The sequence below is a fragment of the Ambystoma mexicanum genome, chromosome 4p, assembly GCF_040938575.1.
Source record: "Ambystoma mexicanum isolate Mex_15411 chromosome 4p, UKY_AmexF1_1, whole genome shotgun sequence".
Classification (NCBI taxonomy): Eukaryota; Metazoa; Chordata; class Amphibia; order Caudata; family Ambystomatidae; genus Ambystoma; species Ambystoma mexicanum.
Genome location: NC_090927.1, coordinates 39783383 through 39788887, shown reverse-complemented (window position 1 = coordinate 39788887; position 5505 = coordinate 39783383). Strand labels below are relative to the sequence as shown.

General features: G+C 45.4%; 1 long non-coding RNA gene across 1 annotated transcript; it reads left to right on the top strand.

Annotated features, from left to right (window-relative positions):
• Nucleotides 1-1271: 1271 nt before the first annotated feature.
• LOC138452941 (uncharacterized) lies at nt 1272-2774 on the top strand. The gene is made up of 2 exons (XR_011260329.1): nt 1272-1652; nt 2711-2774. It is a non-coding gene; the product is annotated as an uncharacterized lncRNA (long non-coding RNA).
• Nucleotides 2775-5505: the final 2731 nt, after the last annotated feature.

Here is a 5505-nt window from a genome sequence, read left to right as displayed (position 1 = left end):
AAATATACAACTAAAGAAGATGTGATATTCAGTGAATCACACGCATGCTGTCCGGGAATGGCTGCTTCGTCGTGCGTTTGGCCTTGCTCGGAGTGTGCTTGTGTGTGCTCTGCCTTTTGTCCCTATGGGTAAGGGAAAGAGTAGTCAGGTGTGTGTAGTTGGCAGTAATTGCCTGACCCTTCTGTTGGGACATGTCAGGTAAACGGCTCGGGTATTAGTCCGTTGTCGTTCACGTTGTGAGAAAGTGTTTGTGTCGGGAAGGGGGGAGGATAGAGTTTCTAAGTATCCAACTGGTCAGGACGGGGAAAAGGTGTCGAAAGGAAGGGGGTACCGCGTCTCACCCTTTGGTGGACCACTGCCACTTCCTGAGGACCCCTCGGGTGATCCTACCTCACTAGTCCACCACCAGGATCTCGATCCAATAGCGATGGCTGTGTCCTGGCCTCCTTGACACTAGCCTGGACACTAGTAGTGAGACACCTTCAGGTTTCTCACACCTTGTACCAGATACTGGTTGGAAGATCCTTCTCCCAAAACCACAAAAGAAAGATCTCTTGCGTATTAGCATGATATTGGAACAGTGATAGACACTGATCAAGGGTAGCCAGAAAGAAGGGAGACAGAATTGAAGCACAGATACTACCAGAAGCTAGCATACGGATATTTGATAATTCGGCCCTGGAGCCCGGCATTAAATTATTTTGGTGAGTTTGTTATTAGCATGCATGTTAGTTTTGATAGCGACGGCATCGGTTAGGTGCATCTATCTACAGTGTTCACTGTGCCCACATAGTTCAATATCTGGCCATTTCAGCCTTGTTGACTTTCCTTTGCACCCCGCTGTAAGTCTGTCTATAGTTTTCATGACAGTGGCCCTCATTACAACACCGGCGCTAAACCATGGCGCTATTAGCACCATGGTTGGTTTGGTATTGTAACGAGTCTGCCATGGTGAAATGGGAAGTACCACCCCATTCCAAGGTTGGCGGGGCGGTACTTCCCCATTTCACTATGGCCCTTCCCCATTCCCGTTTTTGCCCCATAGGGCATAATGGGACTGGGGAAGGTGGTAATTATGGTACCGCAAATTGCGGTACCGTAATTACCTCTGAAGTCCCTTTGCGGGTCCATACTTTAACGGCTGGTCCAGACCAGCCGTTAAGATCGGGTCCCGCAAAGGGACCTCGTAATTAGGCGCTAAGGGGTTAACGGCGCCACAGCATTTTACGGCGCCGTTAACCCCTTAGCGCCATGGTCATAATGACCCCCAGTGCATTTAGTGACGGCACCGTCCTGGTGCGTCTGCTTACTATGTATATACCTGTAAAAAAAGGTATATATTAGTCTTTTTATCAATGTTTTTTTCTTTTTCCTCTTGATTGTTAAATGTGTGTCCTTGTGTTTTGTTTTTGTGCGTTTTATATTGAAGAGGCCCTATTTTTTTTCTATGATGATTCTGATGTTATACATGTATTTTTTTTTATTGTATCGCTTATGAACCCTACTGCTGATTATGCCCCCACGTCTGTGCAGTTTGGAAACCATGGAGACCCCCAAGCTTAAGAATGCTGCTTATGTCGCAACAAGACTGAACCCGCACCCAACCCCAAGCAGCAGTGGGGTGAATGCTGCAAGAGCGAGTGGTGCCTCAGGTAAGGCAGCCTTCTAACACCCAGTATATCCTCCATCTACAGATTTCTCAGACACATTTTATCATGTGTATCGGGTAAAATACTGGCCTTAATTACAGCACCAGCTCAGGGGCGTCTAGATACTAAATGGGGGGTGGAACTTGTGGACAATAGTCACATGACCCGTGACCTAAAGCAGGGTTGCATCCTGGCCACTTCCATTACTTCCACCCAAAAATGGAGGCAAATAAAATATTTAGTTGTTGCAATGCACAAATGTTTTTTACACTACCAATAAGCTTGCAAAGAAAGCTTATTTCTCATCAGAAATGTGTTCCCAATTAATTACCCAAGGCCAATATCAATATAACCCTTTTATATTGAGTTTTGCACATAAGTACAATAGACTGTGTAATAGGTATTGGAATGATGAAAAAGTAGTAAAAACCAAGCTCTAGAATAATGTGGGTAAATCATGAGTCTGAAAAAAAAACACCTCCTTGATTATGAATGGTCTGTGGACGTTTGATAAAATGTACTGCAGCCACTTGACTGAAATGCATAGAGGACGCACTTTAGAGATGATCCCTTGGCTTGTGGAATGTCTCCTGCATGGAATATCTTTATCCAGAGTTTGGTATTAATATATGGGTTGCCAGGTAGAACAAGAGCACTCTTATTTGGATATAAGACGTTGGGAAAACTCCAGTATATTTCTAAAATGGCTGAAAGCGGAGCTGTGGGTGAACCAATCAAGACTGGTGCTCGGAGATCGCATTAAAATTCCAAACATTGAAAGTATTTCTAGAGTATATAATGGAAAGGGAAGGGTGGGGTCACTAAGGCATCTGCACCATTTAGGGCTCTGCATAAAGACTGATTAAAATGCAGAGGAGGTTTGTAGAGAAATAGGATCGGAAAGATGCAACATTCTGGCTTGGAGCTTTAAGGGGAACGGAGGTCGCCTTAATTTTGGCTATTTTATGAATTTGGTTTAGAATTAGAAGCCTTAAAGACATGTGAAATATTTCTAAACCAATGTTTGTTTAGAAAGATAATGTGTCCATTTTCTTTTACAGTTTTCTAAAGCCTGCACAGAAAACGCAAAGGGTAAAGATGTAAAATGCCCGAAGAATGGGTTTACCTGTAGCAAAAGGGAGGATGTTGGATTTCTCATGGAATGGACGTTTCTAGAAGGCCAGTCTGGTCAAGAACTGGGAGTGAAGGAAACTACGCATTATTAAAAGGATTTCTATTATCACGCGCATTGCATATTCAGAGTTTCAAGGTAACCGGGAGAAGGAAATGCTTCTGAAAAGTAAAAGAAAATGCATGGATGAGCAGGAGACCCGAAAGCAAGTCTGAATTGGAATTACTATTTAATTCTAAATTCATAGCATGTTTATTCACAAAAGAATGCAAATAGTAGAAAACCATATCAGTGCATTGAATTCGAAAACACTACATACCAAGGTTGAATCCAATAACCCAAACAAACATGTTATTTTCACAGTCAGCATACTAACAACATAAAACATTAAATCATTAATATTCTCTGTAAACACCCAAATGGGAGAAGTTGTCAAAAATCCAACTTGCATGGGCACACACAGGTGAAGAATCGAAGCTCCTAAAAAGAGCTTTCCTTTGTACAATGCATTTATATCCAGGAGCACAGCACTGAGAAATGAATATAGAGCATTCTATACAAATGGCTGACCCTGTAATGTGGTTAACTTTGCTGTGGCATTCTTGCTAAACACAATCCAAGCTGGAGAAATGAAACCCCCAGAGAAACCTTGCCAGGACAATGAATGCCAAAAAAGCTTCAGTCTGAAAACCCATCCTGCTCAAAATGAGAAAACCCACGGAGGAGAAAATCCTCATCAGTACACAGAATGTCATAACAGTTTCAGCCAAAAAACATATCCAACTCTACATGAGAAGACCCGTACAGGAGGAAAACCTTATCAGTGCTCTGAATGTCAGAAATGCTTCTGTCAGAAAAGCAGCCTAAATAAACATGAGAGAAGCCACACAGGAGCCAAACCTTAAATGTTTCAGTCAGAAAAGCTGCCTAACTACCCATGAGAGAAGCCACACAGGAGCCAAACCGTATCGGTGCTCTGAATGTCAGAAATGCTTCAGTGAGAAAAGAAGCCTCACCACCCACGAGAGAAGCCACACAGGAGCCAAACCTTATCAGTGCTCTGAATGTCAGAAATGCTTCAGTGTGAAAAGCAGCCTAACTACCCATAAGAGAAGCCACACAGGAGAAACCTCCCATGCAGTGAATGACAGAAAAGCTTCAGCCAAGAAATCTAAACTAACTTAATACAAAAAACCCATGCATCAAAAGAACCATACTACAGCGCTGAATGTCTGAAAAAAATCTGCCCTTAATAATCTTTAATTCTCTCTGTGACAAACTACAGAGGACAATACCCTGCAGAGAAGCCCCCTGCATGTCTGGGAAGCCCCCTGCATGTCTGGGAAGCCCCCTGCATGTCTGGGAAGCCCCCTGCATGTCTGAGAAGCCCCCTGCATGTCTGGGAAGCCCCCTGCACGTCTGGGAAGCCCCCTGCATGTCTGGGAAGCCCCCTGCACGTCTGGGAAGCCCCCTGCACGTCTGGGAAGCCCCCTGCACGTCTGAGAAGCCCCCTGCATGTCTGGGAAGCCCCCTGCATGTCTGGGAAGCCCCTGCATGTCTGGGAAGCCCCCTGCAGAGAAGCCCCCTGCATGTCTGGGAAGCCCCCTGCATGTCTGGGAAGCCCCCTGCATGTCTGAGAAGCCCCCTGCACGTCTGAGAAGCCCCCTGCACGTCTGGGAAGCCCCCTGCATGTCTGAGAAGCCCCCTGCATGTCTGGGAAGCCCCCTGCATGTCTGGGAAGTATCTTTCGGAAATGAAGCAGCTAATCGTGTGGATCCAATGTGGGGAGGTTCAATGGAAGTCGGGTGTGAGTAATGGTCAGTAATTGCCAGACCACACCTGACCATTGCATTGGGACATGTCAGGTATACTGCTAGGGAGTTCGTCTGTTTTCTCCCAGAGCGGGCTGTCCGTGTGAGTGTTCGTGTAGGAATGGGAGGGCAGAGTTCCTACGTATCCTACCTGGTAGGATGGGGTAAAGGTATTACAGGGAAGGGGACACCGCATCTCGCCATCCAGTGTCCCACTCCCCTCACCGAGGTGATCCTCCTGCAAAGGTCCACCCCCAGGAACTGGATCCAAAAGCGATGGCCGTGTCCGGGCCAGCTAGATGACAGATCCCCAGGGAGTAGCAGGTGGGACACCTTCTGTTTTCTCACACTTCTCAGCTGTTTTAAAACTGCATCTCCAGATGGGCATATGGCAATCTAACTTGGGCAAGGAATCTATTTGAATACTCCGAGGGCTTAACTGTGTGTACAGTTTCCTGTTTGTGTGCATTTATCACTTGTATAATCTCCTGTGATGCAGACAACGTGTTTTGGTCACCTAGAGTACTGGGGTGGACGTTACTGGTGTTGTAAGGGTGGCACTCATTAAATCTGGGTTGCTTCATAGCTTCAAGCCACTCTTGTTATGGGTGACATTGCATGGAGAAGCCTATCTTACTTTTGGCATTCCATTTAACATGGTTTCCGTGAGCTCTTGCAATCCCTGCTTAATGCAATGTTGCAAGCTCAGTTTTCCAAACACAGAATTCTCCACATGTGATAGAAAGTTATCAAATCATTTTCTCATGGTGCAGCATTCCTGCGCTGAGGCTACATTGGGCCTCATTCCGAGTTTGGAGGTAATTTGGTGGTAAATCTACAGAATTCCCACCAAATGTCATTACTGTTACCGCCACTTTGTCAAATAGGTTTACCACATGATTAAAAGTGGCAG